This window comes from Crotalus tigris, unplaced genomic scaffold, assembly GCF_016545835.1.
Source record: "Crotalus tigris isolate CLP2741 ecotype Arizona unplaced genomic scaffold, ASM1654583v1 scf7180000017658.5313226, whole genome shotgun sequence".
Taxonomy (NCBI): Eukaryota; Metazoa; Chordata; class Lepidosauria; order Squamata; family Viperidae; genus Crotalus; species Crotalus tigris.
In genome coordinates, this window is record NW_024096545.1 from 125,638 (window position 1) to 142,498 (window position 16,861).

Below are 16,861 nucleotides of genomic sequence, written 5' to 3' on the forward strand. Positions count from 1 at the left end.
GGCACATTTCATCGCCAGAGTAAAGGAGAACAATGGCAAGAGAAGTTCCTCCTATAGCAAATATGTGAAAAACTAGTGATAGCAATAGAGACTCCTTCTTCTAGTTTATGAGATTTCCTGTTCCCATTAGCACTTTCCAGTTATGATTTTATTCTTTTTCTTCACAAACAATGCCTGGTCATTAGCTAGTTTGCCTTGTTAACAAAAGTATCAGAGTTTAGAAAGCAGATTTTTGCTTTTAGAAACCATGAATAATCATAGCAACTGGTCTCTCTCTCTCTCTCTCTCTCTCTCTCTCTCTCTCTCTCTCTCTCTCTCTCTGTGTGTGTGTGTGTGTGTGTGTGTACTAGTCAAAAGTGTTAGATAGGAACTGAGTTTAGGTCCACATAGTAATAATGTTAAACTTCAGTTACTCTTTCTTAGGCAATCTTATTTCACTGAGTTGTGAGTATAAATAATGTATTATTTCATGTGGATAAATAACTAGGGTAACTAGTATAAACTAATCTGCCACAAGTTAGTCTCTGGAATGTTAACTGTATTATCTTAAATTTTACATCCAGCATTAATTTAGGGAATCAACCATATAAAATTAAAAAGAATGTTAAACAATTATATTAGGTAACTAGCTTTTTTTAAATAAAACAAAACAAACTAAAATTAATTTATGTTCTTTATTTCTTCAGATCAGGTGGGGGCAGAGAGAAAAGAATGACTGAATTTAAGGTCACCAGCACTTGATGTTAAAGCTATACTAATTTACAATGAAACTGAAAGCATCGGCTTCATATGACCTTCATGAAAAATACACCCTAGAGAGTTTATTGACATTATATATGTGAGTAACAGAATGGGGAACAAGTGACTCTTGACAGAAATTTCTGCTTGCAATAGGGTTTTAATCTACTGTATGTTTATGTGCAACTGATTGAATGATAAGAATATGCATCCCAGTTAAAAAAAAGAGCTATATTTGATTAGGAAATAGACAAGCCAAAATTACTTCATTATTTAGTCATTGAAAGAAAATCAATTGCTAAAGAATAACCCTGATAACAATAGCAATGCAGCCTCTAGGCATTTTAGGAACACGAACAATTACAATACTAAATAAATAAGGGCCAGACCTTGAAATGATATAATCACTGATCATTTATAATTTCTGTATGTCAGAAATGTATTCTAAGTTTGCCTGTGCTTCGGATTTTAGAAATGTCACCAAATGGGAATATTTGTGTAAAAGAAAATGAATACTGTGTAGCAATAGACTATGGAATTTGAGATTTCTGTGTATAGGAATCCACTGGACTGATATAGTTCGGCAAGAGAAGGTTTGCTTCCTGAGCAAATATAAAGTCCCCTTTTCCTGCTTCTTCTTCATCCTCGTTTCAGGCATATAATATTAAGTGACCCATCTTATACAATGAAATAACTATGAACCACTTCTATTTGTGTCAGCAACACACATGAAAAATTACAAGTAAACCTGTGGATTTGTTGGTTATCTGTACATATTACAGTTAAGATCATATAAAAATCTTGTAATGATTTTTTAAAAATCAGTCATCAAAAGAAAATACAGATTATGTGGTAAAATGCTTGATTACCTGCAGGATTACAGGTAAGGAGACTCAGTTTCTAGTTTATTCTCAGCCACAGAAACCCATTGAATGGCTTTAGGTCATTACTCTCTCTCAGCCAAATCTATCTGACAGGGATGTTGTTGTAAGGAATAATAGAAGGGAACTCTGCCCTCAGTCCTGATATTTTTAAAAAAGCATGTAAGTCTAATAAACAGATAAACTTCAATCTGAAACTTATATAGTTTATTGAATAAATTAATTCTATGAAGTATATATTACTAACATAATTCAAGTTAAATTATGCCAAAACAGTTTTCTTCACAGTATTAAAGAGTAACAAATACAAATATAAAAGTTGCATAGATCTCTCATGTAGTTATTGATTCACAGAACTTGGCCTTAAATGCTAGTGACTGTTATGTTTCCTGCCCCAAATGCAGTCTGCAGCACTTCTATTCTTTGAATCCCTTTGAAAATCTTCTTTCTGTATTTGTTTTCTTGATAGATGCCCACAATGGGAGATGCATGCATGTTGTTGAAATCTTTTCATGGCCTTCTTGAAAATATATGTTACTTTGCTTCACTGACTGCCCATAAAATGCTACAAAATGTTAGTAGTCCTTGATAGTGAAGGGTATATGTTACTTCTTTTTCTGGTATTGGAAGTACAGCTGTGATTTCTGGAAATACATTTAATGAGTACTAAGTGTTTTTTTTTTTTAAATCTTTCTGAGACAAAATGTCATGTCCTCAAATGAAGGGGTGAGCTAATTCAATGTCATGTCTCTTATAAAGTCTGTTCTCTGTTTATCTTCAACAGCAAAATGAAAACCTGGTTTTCAGAGATATTAGATATATGTTGGTATGTGTGTTTTTGTTGGGGTAATAATATTTAAAGTAAACAAAATAACAAAACAGCAATGTAATAGCTATTGGAGGAGATGTTTTATTTTCTGGGAACCAAACAAAAATGTTTGCAGTAGGTCAATCTATAGCAAGTATGACAAATTTCATACTTTTAATTCAAAATGGGTCATTTTAAATTGAAACATTGATGCCAATGTTTCTTGACCAACTAAAATACAACCATAATATACTGTAAATAGGAGCTGAAAAATAATGCTTAAATTTTTAGTTACAGAAAGTTAACTATTATTGCAACAAATTATGCTTATAAGACTGGTCCAAGATATTTGAAAAGATTGTTATCTGAAAAAAAGTAGGATTTCATAAATCTGTAGCTTTGAGACAGGAGTAATTGAATTTTGAAATAAATTAGCAATTGCTATTTTTCTTTCCATGAGCTACATACTTTTCCTTTTTCCTCTCAAGTGACTGGTGAAAAGATGAAATAGTGAACTGACTGATTTATATATTTATTTTTAAAAAATCCTATGGAAAAGAAAGTAGCTCAGAAAAAGAAAAAATGTCTAAGTTTCTAAGCAGAATACTTCTGTATGTTATAAAAGTGTTAGAATTGCTATATTATTATAGCCCTATTGTTAAAATTAGATATAGAATAGACATGTCAAACTTGCAACGTCAAGTAACATCGTGCAACATATTGGAACTTTTCCCCCATTGCCGGTAATGGGATGGGCGTGGTTTCATCGTGACATGCCTGGACCACAGGCTGGCAGTTTGACGCCCCTAATCTAGAAGATATTAGAGGTCATGGTAATCATGGGCTCAGCCAAGAAAAGAAATTATACATTATTTCTCTTACACTGTAGTCACCTAAAGAAGGTATTCAATAGGATTTTGAAGTTTTATATATCATTTTAAATGTTGAGTTCTAGTGAATCATGTATTATTAACAATTGTAGCAATTATCATTGTGATGATAAAAAAATCACCTCACCCAAAAGTACAAAGCATCATTCTGACTGTCATGGTTGCTTATTGCAAGAAGTCCCATTAAGTGACCTTTATGTCAGACAAGCAGAACAGAACAGAATAACAGAGTTGGAAGGGACCGTCGAGATCTTCTAGTCCAACCCCCTGCTCAGGCAGGAAACCTTATACCAGTGGTTCTCAACCTTTCTAATGCCGCGACCCCATAATACAGTTCCCCATGTTGTGGTGACCCCCAACCACTTATACATCACCGGATGCGTGGCCAAAGAAAAGGGGAAAAAATGGCGGACAGCCTTGTTTGGCGACCCCTGTGAAATGGTCATTCGACCCCAAATGGGGTCCCGACCCATAGGTTGAGAACCACTGCCTTATACCATTTCAGACAAATGGTTGTCCAATCTCTTCTTAAAAACTTCCAGTGTTGGACCATCCACAACTTTTGGAGGCAAGTCCGTTCCACTGATTGTTTTAATTAATTTCTTCTTAGTTCCAGGTTGCTTCTCTCCTTGATAAGTTTCCATCCGTTGCTTCTTGTCCTGTCTTCAGATGCTTTAGAGAATAGCTTGACCCCTCTTTCTTGTGGCAGCCCCTTCTCATAGGAAGTATAGGATATAGATCTTGATAGCAATCCTCACACTTTGGAATGCACTATCCTTGAAAATTATTGCCTCCAACTATCCTGATGTTTATGAAAATCTGAAAACTGTATTATTTCAACAACTTAGGTTTGGATACCTACTGGGTCTTTGATAATATTATTAATGTGTGAGTTTGAACCTTTGCTTTTTTCTATATTTGCTGAGCATAAACAGAATCAGATGATTTGGTCATACAGACAAGCAAATCTACTAAAAGCTAGTACCAATCAATTCTGCACTGGTCATTGTTTCTTTGCTCATTAATGTAACTTATTAATCTCTTTAGTAATGTTACATTACCTGGATGTTTTTTTAAGAATTCACAAAAGTTCAAGTATGTCCAGAATTTTGAAAAGTAATTGGAACCATCAAAAAATAAGATCAAAACCAGGTATAGTTGTAGCATAGTATATAATCAGTATGCTATTATCCTTGCCAAATCTATTCTGATTGTTATCAATGGTGGACTACCATTAGAGTATAGGCTGAATCTCATAGTATTGGAATGGAAAGTTTAATATTTTAAGAACAATAAAAATTTTAGGAAAAAATAATTGAATGTTAAACATACTGTACTGTATATATAATCTCACATTTGTGTTTTCATTAGGAGTTAGTTGAAAATATATGCAGTGATAAATATTATAAACAACTTTGGACTATGTGGATTTTTAATATGAATTGTGTTGAGAATCCTTCCAATGATTTTTGCTAAGATTACAACAGAGGAAGATGTTGATTGAATGGCTGGGAGAACAAGGCAGCTGAGATGGAACAGAAAAAGAAGAAAATGCTTAAAGGGGTGTGCTCTCCTCTTGTCATGCTTTACAGATAGAAGATGATGTGAACAAAATAGAAAATGATCTACAGATAGGGGCAGCCACCCTGGGAGTCAAGGGAACAAGCGGTAAAGATCATGTGACAAAAGCTCTGCTCAGGAAAACTAGCTCTTCAGATCTCAATGGGTATCTAGCCTGTGCGCTCTGAGGAGAGGAGAATGGGTTTGAAAGCTGAAAGAGAAAGATTAGAAGTCTTAAGCATACTTAACTGGGGGTAAGGGCTCTGAGCTCAATGGTTCATTGCAGAATAAACATCTAAGTTTCCTTGTGCTTGCAATCTAGCAAGAGGCTTATTGACCCATTTTCTTTTGCAAAAATAAGGGAGAAAAACCAATAATTTAATTCCTTATTTCCCATCACAGTTTACATTGGATAATTGGATAAACACATTCATGACTAACACAAGAATTCTGGCCTTTAGAAAGGCTTTATAAATGTGGTTGTTTCCCTTTGCCTTAGGCTAGGGGTAGGCAACCTCGGCACTTTATGACTCATGGACTTCAACTCCCAGAATTCCTGAGTCAGCTATGCTGACTCAGAAATTCTGGGAGTTGAAGTCCATGAGTCATAAAAGAGCCGAGGTTGCCTACCCCTGCCTTAGGCTGAGAGGAGTAGGTTCCCAACAGGAGAAAGTATGAATATAAGTCAGGTTGACTCAGCAGTATTCCTGTATTTGAGAGGTTGTCACAAAGAGCAGGGGGTCAACTTATTTTCCAAATCAATAAAGGGCAGGACAAGAAACAATGGATGGAAACTAATCAAGGAGAGAAGCAACATGGAATTAAGGAGAAACTTCCTGACAGTGAGAGCAATTAACTAGTGGAACAGCTTGCCATCAGAAATTGTGGGTGCATCATCACTAGAGGTTTTTAAGAAGAGACTGGACAGTCACTTATCTGAAATGGTATAGTGTGTCATGCTTGAGCAGGGAGTTGGACTAGAAGACCTCGAAGGTCCCTTCCAGCTCTATTCTTACTGAGTATTATTATCATCATTATTGTTGTCTATTGTTTTAGAGTGGTTCTATAATGGAATGTGTGCATGACCTTGGGGTATGAGGGGAAGAGATGTTGCCTACAAAAAAAATATCCAATAGATAGAACCAAATAAATCAGAACTCTGAGGCTAGAGACTTTCTCAAAGAACATGTTTATTGGATACAAAATATTGGCAGAATCAAAAGTGAAACCAAGTCTGAAATTCCCTCCAAAGAGTTACACCATTACAAAGTCAAACTTCTCACCCCAATGCTATGCAATTATCCACATTCCCTAATAGAATAGTTTGGTGGGCTTTCTAACAACATTCCAACTCTCTAGCATAACTGACAGAATGACCTTGGTTCCCATGGGACACAGAATTGTTTAGATTAGCAAAGATACTCCGCACCCCTTCCTATTCATGTGGCAACCTAGAACGAACAAGATGGCTGCAGGTTCATTGTAGAATTGACAGTCGGATCCCCTAAGAAGAAAGCAATTCCTGCAGAGGAAACAATGATAGAAGTTAGGAATACCCCCTGGGTTTCTGTGGATGCTTGTCATAAAACCATCATATTAACCTGTCTGCCTTCACATTGGTACTTTTCACCCAGATAGCTTCTGACAAGAAGTAACCTTTCCACTGCACTAAATATTGTAATTTTCCTTTATACAATCTAGAGTCAAGAATACATTTTATCTTATAGTTTCTCCCTCTACAAGAATGGGACCATGCGCCTTTGTAGGAGGACAGCATCCACTGTGACATCACTTGCGTTGGCTTGGATGATGAATTGTTCCTCAGGATCAGGGTGTTTAAGGATTGGTTCTGCTGAAAACAGTCTTTTTAATCATTCAAATGCTTCCTGGCATTCCATGGACCATTGTAAAGGTTGACAAGGTCGAGGCTCCCCCCCCCCCGTTTCTGGTTTTCAATAGCTTAATAATTGGTATAGCTATTTTCATGAAAGAGGCGATGAACTGCCAGAAAAGTTTGCGAACCCCAAAAAATTCTGAAGCTGCTTATGGGTCCATGGAGGCTGCCACTCTAGCACAGCCTTGACTTCGTCAGGGTCCATTTCCACCTCCTCATTAGAGATTTGATACCCCAGGTAATCGAGGTGCATCTGATGAAATTTGCATTTAGAAAGCTTAGCATAGAATCTAGCTTTTAGCAGCTTCCTGAGCACTTTGTGAACTAACTGGACATGTTCCTCCATGGTCTCAGTGTAAATGAGGATATCATCAAGGCAACTAAAGGTCCCTTGATCATATAGCCCCTGGTTAATCAACTGCATAAACATGGCAGGAGCCCCTTGAAAGCCAAAAGGTATTACCTTAAACTGGAAACTTCCCAAAGGGCAATTGAAGGCTGTCTTCCATTCATCCCCCCTCCTTAATCCGCACTTGGTCCCTTAAGTCTAGTTTTGTGAAGATCTTCCCTTTAGCTAGATGAACTAGTGTGTCTTTCATCAGGGGGAGGAGGTACATATTTTCCATGCTGATAGCATGTAATCCTTTAAAGTCCACACACAATCTCAAAGACCCATCTTTCTTTTCTTTGAATAACATCAGGGTGGCCATGCACAATTTAGCGGGCTGGATAAAACCTCTGGCCAGGTTCTTGTTGATGTATTATCTCAGTTCATTCATCACCCTGGGTGTCATAGAGTACATCTTGGGCTTTGGGAGTTTGGCACTGGGTAAGTGTTGGTGGCTCGATGAGGCAGAAGTGTGTCACATTCCTTTTCACTAAAAGCTCCCACCAAATCACAATATTCACTAGGAATAAGTTGGATCCCTAGTATTCACCTTATAGTGGCTTTTAATGTATTGGGAGGCTCCCCATGGGTTCCAACTCCAGCAGCTCCCTTTATCTCACTGGTCTCAGTGCGTGGAAAGGGTCCCATCACTAATTTCAAAGTTCTCACACTATTCTCCCACCAAATGGTGGGACGCCACTTATTAAGCCAAGCCAAGCCTAAAATTACAATCTCTGTCATTTTGGGGATCATCACAAAGTGGATGATTTCCCAGTGCTGTCCCATTTCCAAGTGCACCGGCTCTGACAGTTGCATTGCAGGAGAACCTCTGATAAGGGACCCATCCACCTGTTCAAATTTCATGGCTAGGGGCAACAGTTTGGCACGAATCCCTAGCTTAAGTACTGTGGGCAGGTTGATTAGACACCTGGTGCAACCCAAACCTATTAGAAAATTTACGTCTGCTTAGGCACCTGTTTTTGGTACTATAATCTTGGGAATAGTGAAGGATGGAATGGCTCAACTTACCATCGGATCGTCTTCACCTTCTTTATCACTATTGTAAGAAGCTGGCATCTGTAAATGTTCGGGTGGAGCTCTTGCTTCTCCCTTGGTAAGAGAGGAGATCTGGATGGCTTGCTCCTGATGGTCCCAGTTTTAATTCTCTCGTCCTGCTCATGGGTTTTTCCTTGGCTTAGTGGTCTAAGTAGGTGCGGCTTGACTTGGAAGCAGGTGCTAGGCACTAGGTAGCATGGTGACCCTGCTGCCCACATTTGAAACACTTCATGGAAATCCTGGCAGGTGCCCAGGGAGTGCTGGCTGCTGAGGTAATCTGGAGGCATCGACCAAATAGGCGCTTCTCCGGACCTTGCCTAAGCTTCAGTTTGGCGGTAGCTGGTTTCTTGGCTCAGTCTACCTTGATGTCCAAGGTCACTGCCACACTGTATCAATCTCATAATTGATTAGGAATCCCTCGGTAGATGCACACTTGGAGTAGGTCATGGTCCAGTCTTTCTTTAAAGTAGTGGATCAGTGATTGCTCTGGCCACTGCCCTAAATGATTAGCAACCCTCCAGAATCCTGAACATATTATTTTGCCGGGCGGCCTTTTTGCTTCAAATGGTGGATTTCCTTTTCTACCTGCAGGACTTGGGATTCATCCTCAAATTGTGTCCTCAGTTGCTACATGAATAGGTTCGCATCCATTAACACAGGAGCCCCTTCATCATGAAGGCTGGTCATCACCTCAGCTGCTTCTCCCTCTAAGTTGGCTGTCACTGCATTCACCATCATGGCATCATTGAGGTGTGCATAAGCATATCAATCAAAGTGGGCCTACACTTGATTTAAGAAGAAAGGCAGCTTCTCAAGATCCCCATTGAATGTGGACTTGATAGGAGATGGTTCCATAGGCTGTGGTGCCAAGTATACTGGTTGTGTGGCAACTTGTCAGTCCTGAGTCTGCGGCTGTACCACTCTCTGGAATCCCCTCTGCTGGATCCATGGGCTCGTGGGCTGAGGCTGCTGCAGAGGGCTTGGTTGGGATCTGGTGATTGAGGGGCATGAGGTGCGGTGTGGGCCTCAGCAATGGGACTGGGACTCTGGTGAGGTGGTAGAAGTGACAAATAGGTTTTTGCTCCTCCCCCATTGAGCAAATGCACTGTGTGGTAGGAGCCACCTCTTTGATTTCCAGTCAGTCGAACTTCTCCTTCAGCTGTTTGACAGGGGCTGAGGACTGCCGTCTGGTACTTCCACTCCATGGAATCATTCTATCCAGTCGACCCCTTCCTCTTCTTTTGCACTGAGGATGAAGGACCATGGGACGGAATCAATAAGAGCTCCTCTTCAGCAGTCTTAGGGTGCTTCTACACTGAGCGGCTGCTTCTGCCTGATAGAGGTCCACCAGGAGAGTAGTCTTCTCCTGCAGCACCAACTTTCCAGGTTGGATTACCTGGGTCTTCAACCGAACCCTGCCGGTAGCAATTCCTCAGTAGCTGGAGCAGCCACCTATGCTCTGAAAGCTGAAACCCCCTACGACAAGTGGCAGATTCATCTTTCTTCTCCATCTTGAAATCTTCGCTCAGCCTTTGTTATCCTCCCAAAGCTGGTGGGTAGGTGGTTGGCTCAGCACCCCAGAGAAAATGAAGTTTTTAGGAGACTTGATTTATTGTCTTTGTTCTGATAGATAGAACCAAATAAACAGAACTCTGAGGCTAGAGCAGGGATAGGCAACCCAAAACACTCAAAGAGCCACTTGGACCGGTTTCCCACCAAAAACAAAACACCGGGAGCCGCAAAACCTTTTTGATATCTAAAATGAAGATAACACTGCATATATCCTTTTTTACCTTTATTATAGGTGTGTGTGTGTGTGTGTGTGTGTGTGTGTATGTGTATATATATGTACACATTAAAAATAAAAGTAAAAATATGACTCTTGGGAATATCCATACTATTAAAACAATGATCACCAAGAGAATGCTTTAAGAGAATAAAATAAAACACAAAGGTAAAAAAAGGATATATGCAGTGTTATCTTCATTTTAGGTGTAAAAAGGGTCTCTCTCTCTCTGTCTCTCTCTCTCCCTCCCTCTCTATCTGCCCTTGGTCTGCCACTCCTCTTCCCCCACTCTCTTTCTTTCTCTCTCTCTCTTTCCTCTCTCTCTCTCCCTCCCCCCCCTCTCTCTTTCTCCCCCCTCCTCCTATCTGCTGCTCACCTGGCAAGCTTTAAGCTGTTGTCCAACAAGCTTCAGGAGTAGGCAACGTCGTCTCTTTTATGACTCATGGACTTCAACTCCCAGAATTCCTGAGTCAGCCTAGCTGGGCTAGCTAGCTCTCTCCTGCCCTTTCTGCTTCCTGCTTCCTGCAGAGACGCAGCAAAGGGAGGAGCTCCGCCCAGTAAGCTTTTCGGCTCCTCGGAGAACACTGTGAGTGCCCTCTCTTTTACACATATACACACACACACACACAAAACACACACAGACACACACACAGAGAGAGAGAGAGGCAGGGAAGCGCAATTGCCTCTCTCTGTCTCTTTCTCTCTCTGCAAAGGCAGAGGAGGCTGGGAGCCACAAGGGAAGACTCAAAGAGCCGCATGCGGCTCCGGAGCCGCAGGTTGCCGACCTGTGGGCTAGAGGCTTCCTCAAATAACATGTTTATTGGATACAAAATATCAGCATGATCAAAAGTGGAACCAAGTCTGAAATTCCCTCCAAAGAGTTACACTATTACAAAGTCAAACTTCCCACCTCAGTGCTATGCAATCATCCACGTTCCCCAATAGAATAGTTTGGCAGGCTTTCTAACAAAATGTCCGATCCTCTAACATAACTGATAGAATGATCTTGGTTCCCACAGGACACAGAATTGTTTAGACTAGCAAAGATACTCTGCACTCTCTCCCATTAATGTGGTAACCTAGAATGAGCAAGATGGCTGCAGCCAGGTTCATTGTAGAGTTGACACAAACAAGAAAGGCAGTAGCTTAATGGTTAGAAGAAGAAATTTTGGAAGGACCTGCTCTAATTGTTCACATGTTAAAAGTGGCAGCAGGAAGTTCATACCTTCAGACTTACAAGATTCTGTTAATGTAGCCTTACAATAGAATAGAATTAGCTCATTATGTTTCCTGCCTGGTTTACTCAGGAGAATGGCAGATTGTTTCTTGTAAGATGCCCAGGCTAGCATTGTGTAAACTGATAGCCAGATTACAGATACTTACTATAAACCAGAAGCAATGAACTTAACTACATTCATAGCAGCATTCATAGATTTATGCACAAATCCTAAAATTCAGCAGTTTTACATTCTGTGTATTATGTTTCTGTGCAAAGTAGTTTCTGCATGAGATAATGGTTCTGTACATAGATTCCCTTATTTTATAATGAATATATATAATGGAATGCCTTAGTTTAGGCAATTAATCTGAACTGAAGGTCTTTCTTTAAAATTGTAACCTTTGTCCACTGTGCATGTACCTCTCTCTCTCTCTCTCTCTCTCTCTCTCTCTCTCTCTCTCTCTCTCTCCTTCACACACAGAAATATACACATACATAAACAAGTTTCTTTTGTTAAGGAAAAAAATATGGAAGTGGGAAAATAGACAATTCACAAGAAAAGAATCATTTTTGAGGGAAGTGGGATGAGATATAGATGCTACTAATTCAAGATCAAATCCCTTTATGTAGGTAAAGTGATAAGCCACTCCAAAGTATTGAGATGACTATCCATTGGATTTCTATCTAAAATATATTTCAAAATACTGATTATTAAAGTCTGATTAAACAAAACAACTATCTGTGTTGCAAGAGATATTTAATTGCTTTGTATGTTAATCAGGCAACAGCTTAATTTAAATAGATTAATCTTGAAAGAGGGACTGCAGTGCTCAACAGAATTTCTAGTGAAATCCTTTTTTAAAAGTAGTTAGAACCATTTTACAATCGTTAAAACTGCTGTGTTTTAAAAAATGAAAACAACATGGCTTCATTAGAGAAATATGTGGTTTTACAGATTTCTACAGATCTGCAAGAAATCATTACACTTTTATGAGGGCTATTCATTGTTAGAAATGTTTGTGCCTTCTGTTTTTCTAGTATCATTTTGCCACTGAATATAATGCACTATTCTTCAATGAACTGAATGTACTGAAACATTACCTCATATTTCCTCTCACTTTCCCCATACCAATAGTTCATATGCTTGCTTTCAGGTTAAGTAGTTTCTTGTCCAAAAACTATTATAAATCTGGTGTGAGATAGTGGACTTCCAAGGAACAAGAGATTAAAAGCCCTCATAAAGTTTATCTCATTAAAGCAACAGTTGGAGCATTGAAACAGAATTTTAAAACTTCAGCAAAGAGGAACACAAACTGATTAGAACAAAAGTAAACTGCATTAAATACATGCCAACTAAAAGTGTATATCATAAAAAGAAACAATAACCTATATGCAATAACTGGTTAGCTATGACATTATATTTACTTTATTGTAAAGCTGGTTGTTTTGTAAGTAACTGTTATTTTCATGCTCTTGTAGAACATGAAAATAGAGGAAGTACCTGATATCTTCTAAAATCATAGAGAATATAATCTCTTTTTGACAGCCCAAATATGTTATATTTATAATCTAGAAATGGTAATGAATGAAATTACTGATAATGTAGGGAAGAGAATCCTGAACTGAGATCTAAAAGGCCTTACACTTTATAAATCAGGTAAACGTATGCTTTTTCAAGGACTTGTTGAAACAAATGCCTTTGATAAGCATTTGTAGTCAGTATTTCTAGTTAATTTATGTGATCTCTTTTTAATCTTCAAAAAATGCTATATCAAAAAGAGCAACTAAATAAGAATTATATCACCAACAGTATAAAAATCACTACAGTACATTGAAGTCTGAGTACTGTTGGTTCTTTAAATGTCATAATTGATGGTAGCATCTAGCTAACCTTGGCTAATTCCCAAATACTGAGCAGTTTCCTTAGATGGGATACAACTAGGAAATAGTTGTAAATTAAACTGGGAAATAGCAAAAACAATAGAATAACAGATTTGAAGGCCTTCTAGTAGAAGCCCTGCTCAGGCTCACCCTATACCATTTCAGGCAAATAGCTGTCCAAACTCTTCTTGAAAACCTCCAGTGATAAAGCACCCATAACTTCTGAAAGCAAGCCATTCTACTGTTTAATTGTTGTGTCAGGGAATTTCTCCTTATTTCTAGGTTGTATTTCTCTTTGATTAGTTTTCATCCATTCCTTCTTGTCACATCTTCAGGTGCTTTAGAGAATAGGTCGACCCCCACTTCTTCATTGCAGCCCCTTAGATAGTGGAACACTGCTATCATGTCACCCCAGTTCTTCTTTTCATTAGATTAGAAATACGCAATTCCTGCAACTGTTCTTCATATGTTTTAGCCTCCAGTTCCCTAATAATCTTCGTTGCTCTTCTCTGCACTTTTTCTACAGTCTCAACATCTTTTTTTAGATTGTGGAGACCAAAACTGGATGCAATATTCCAAGTGTGGTCTTACCAAGGCATTATAAATTGGTACTAACATTTCATATGATCTTGATTCTATCCTTCTGTTAAAGCAGCCTAGGACTGCATTGGGTTTTTTGGCCACTGCAGCATACCACTAGAATTCCTAGATTTTTCTTATAGTTATGGCTATTGAGCTGGGTACTTATTCTATATCTATGCATTTAGGTTTTTTTGACTAAGTGTAAAACCTGACTTTTTTCATCATTGAACCTCATTTTGTTGGATAGGGTCACTATTCAAGTCTGTCAAGATCCCTCTGGCTACTACTGCCAACTTGGTGTCATTTGCAAATTTGATGACGTCCCCTTCTATCCCCTCATCTAATTTATTTATGAAGATATTGAAGAGTACTGGGCCTAAGACAGAACCTTGAAATACTCTACTGCATACTTCATTCCATGTAGATGTAGTTCCATTAAGGACTACAAGTTGAATTAAGTTGGTCAGCCTGTTTCAAATCCATCTGGTGGTGATGCTGTCTAACCCACATTTTTCAACCTACTCTCATTTTTCAGCCTACAATTAGTAGGTTGTGGTCTACATTATCGAATGTGTCACTGAATGTCCAAGTAAATTATATCCATAGCATTTCACTGGTCCACTAATTTAGTCATTTTGTCAAAAAAATGCAATAAAATTTGTCTGGCATAATCTGTTTTTGACAAACCCATGTTGGCTTCTGGTTATAACTTTGCCTCTAAGTATTCACAGATTCATTGGCTGATTATCTTTTCCAACATCTTCCAGGTACTGATATTGAGAAAACACAATAGTAAGTCATTTTTATATTATATAAGTCATTTTATATTATTGCCTTGAGGGTATCTTAGCATACGTACAAAAGATTGCCTATGTCTTTGGAAACACAAGACAGAAATGAAATGAAAAGAAATGCAAAGTAAATCAGTTGTTAGATTTGTCTAATAACCAGGGCTTTTTTTTTTGTCATAGAACATCAGAACGGAATTCCGGTACCTTTTTGGGATGAAACCTTGTAGGCTAGGCAAGGTTGTATGACGTTTGTGAGTTCCGGCACTTTTTTTTTTTTTTAACAAAAAAAGCACTGCAAATAACTATATAGTGAGATATATACAGGACTTTTGGGGGTATTTATTATACTTGCTTAAATACAAACTGATAAAGCAGCTTCACTGTAACTAGTTCAAAACCTGGTTGAAAGATGGATGATGACTCTCTTCTGGATTCATCTATAATTTCTTGTCTAGTTTAAACACAAGTAAACAAAGGCATAACCCAATTCTTTTCTTTGCTTATTTATATGACTTGAAAGCAAGAAACACTGCTGACTTCTCCACAAATATTTCTTTTCCCATTTAGGTGTTTCCAGTTTAGAGTATTTCAGTTTTCAAGGATAAATAATGTCCTGAAAATAGTTACAAATGGGTCAGGACTGTATAGGGTAGGCTTTGAATGTGATGAAAAGGAATTTATACTTGGCAATGACAACAACTAAATGTTATAAACAAATGAACAGTACAAGTTTAGACCAACAAAGACAGTTGTATGCCTTAAGTAAATATGCACAAGCAATGCCTTTTTTCTTTTAGTTGCATATTTTCATAGTGTTAGCAATAAAAACAAAGCAAAACGGGTAGATTTTGCTCTAAGCATATAGGCTCAACTTTAATGTAGTTGCTTATAAAGTTGGGATTTCTTCTATACACATTTTTAGAGATTTTAATGCTAGATAATAAAAGAATAGCCTGGAGTCATTTAGTCTAGTTGGCTCTTCAACTTTATTATGCCATAATTTATTTGGTTTCTTAAGTATAGGAAAGTATGCCATGAAAGCAATGGCAAGGAATATGAATTATTTTTAATCTTAGTTAAGAGTGTCTAATCTACTCTAGACAGTTTTGAAATGACCTTGATCAGTTTTAATGAAGGTTCTTGGGAAGGAAGAAAAGGAAACTCTAATAAATTACGGCCTGCTTAGTAAAGATAACAAATACTACTGTGACAGTGGTCAGCTGTTATATGTCAAGTTGTATGGCCCTTCTGTGTACTATAAAACTGCTGTCACCAAACAATTTGGTCTTTTCTCACACATTAAATAGAGAAGTGTTATTTTAAAAGGCAGCTAGAATGATGGTCTATTACATCTGAACGATAGCATTTTTCTTCCTATGAGGTGAAGGACAAAGAAATATTTGCTTATACTGAGAATGCTGCAGACTGAGGAATATAGTGAGTTTAGGGTTCCCATGGTAAGAAGACATCTCCCTCAGAGGTTGGACAATTGCCAGACTAATATGCAAGGACATTTTTCTTAATAAGTATGACCTATATCCCAGTATAAAGGAGTTTCTTTATATCTTTACAATTATTGCAGATATTATTAGTAATTTGAACCTCATGGGCAATTTTGTTTTACTCAAGATCTTATTTTCCTATAACCAGCTTCTTTCAGTTCATGTCCCACTTTCCAATACATTCTGTTCTGCTCAAGGCCATGCTTTATTCATATCTTAAATGGAAGTAAATACTAGTATTTAAATCATATTCACTTTTTTTCTTGAAAGAAAAGAAAAAGCAATGTTTATAGAAATAAGACTTGATTTATAAATGAGCTTTTTCCATGGATCAAATTTCTTTTTTCCTTCGTGCTCGTTTTGCATATAAATAAGTATATACTTCCAGCATCTGTAACAAACCCCAATGATGTTGATAATGAGAATTTGCATTGTTATTCCCACTGAGGATGCCAATGATATTAAAGGAGTAGAAACTCTTGGACTATCCCCACTAGTGAGCAACCACATTTTCTAGGGTTGTTCAAGTATCAGTACACTTATGTAACAGTAATAAAGAAAGGTTTATATTATCTCAGCATTCACTTCAGCACATTACCTAGGATTTGTTCATTGCTACACTAAAATATCTATAACCTAGCAAAATTAATTATGAATCTCATATATTTTTACTGTGGCATTATCTTAACAACTACATCGTTGTCCAAGAGTGATAAACTAAGCACTTTATATTACAAATTGGTACTTCAGCTTCTTTTTCGTTAATGCTTCAGATGGGATAGGAAGATTTAAGGAAAAGTTCACAAATGATGGAGGGGACAAGAAGGAGGAGGAAAAAGAAGGGCTGGACTAGATAGATAGATAGATAGATAGATAGATAGATAG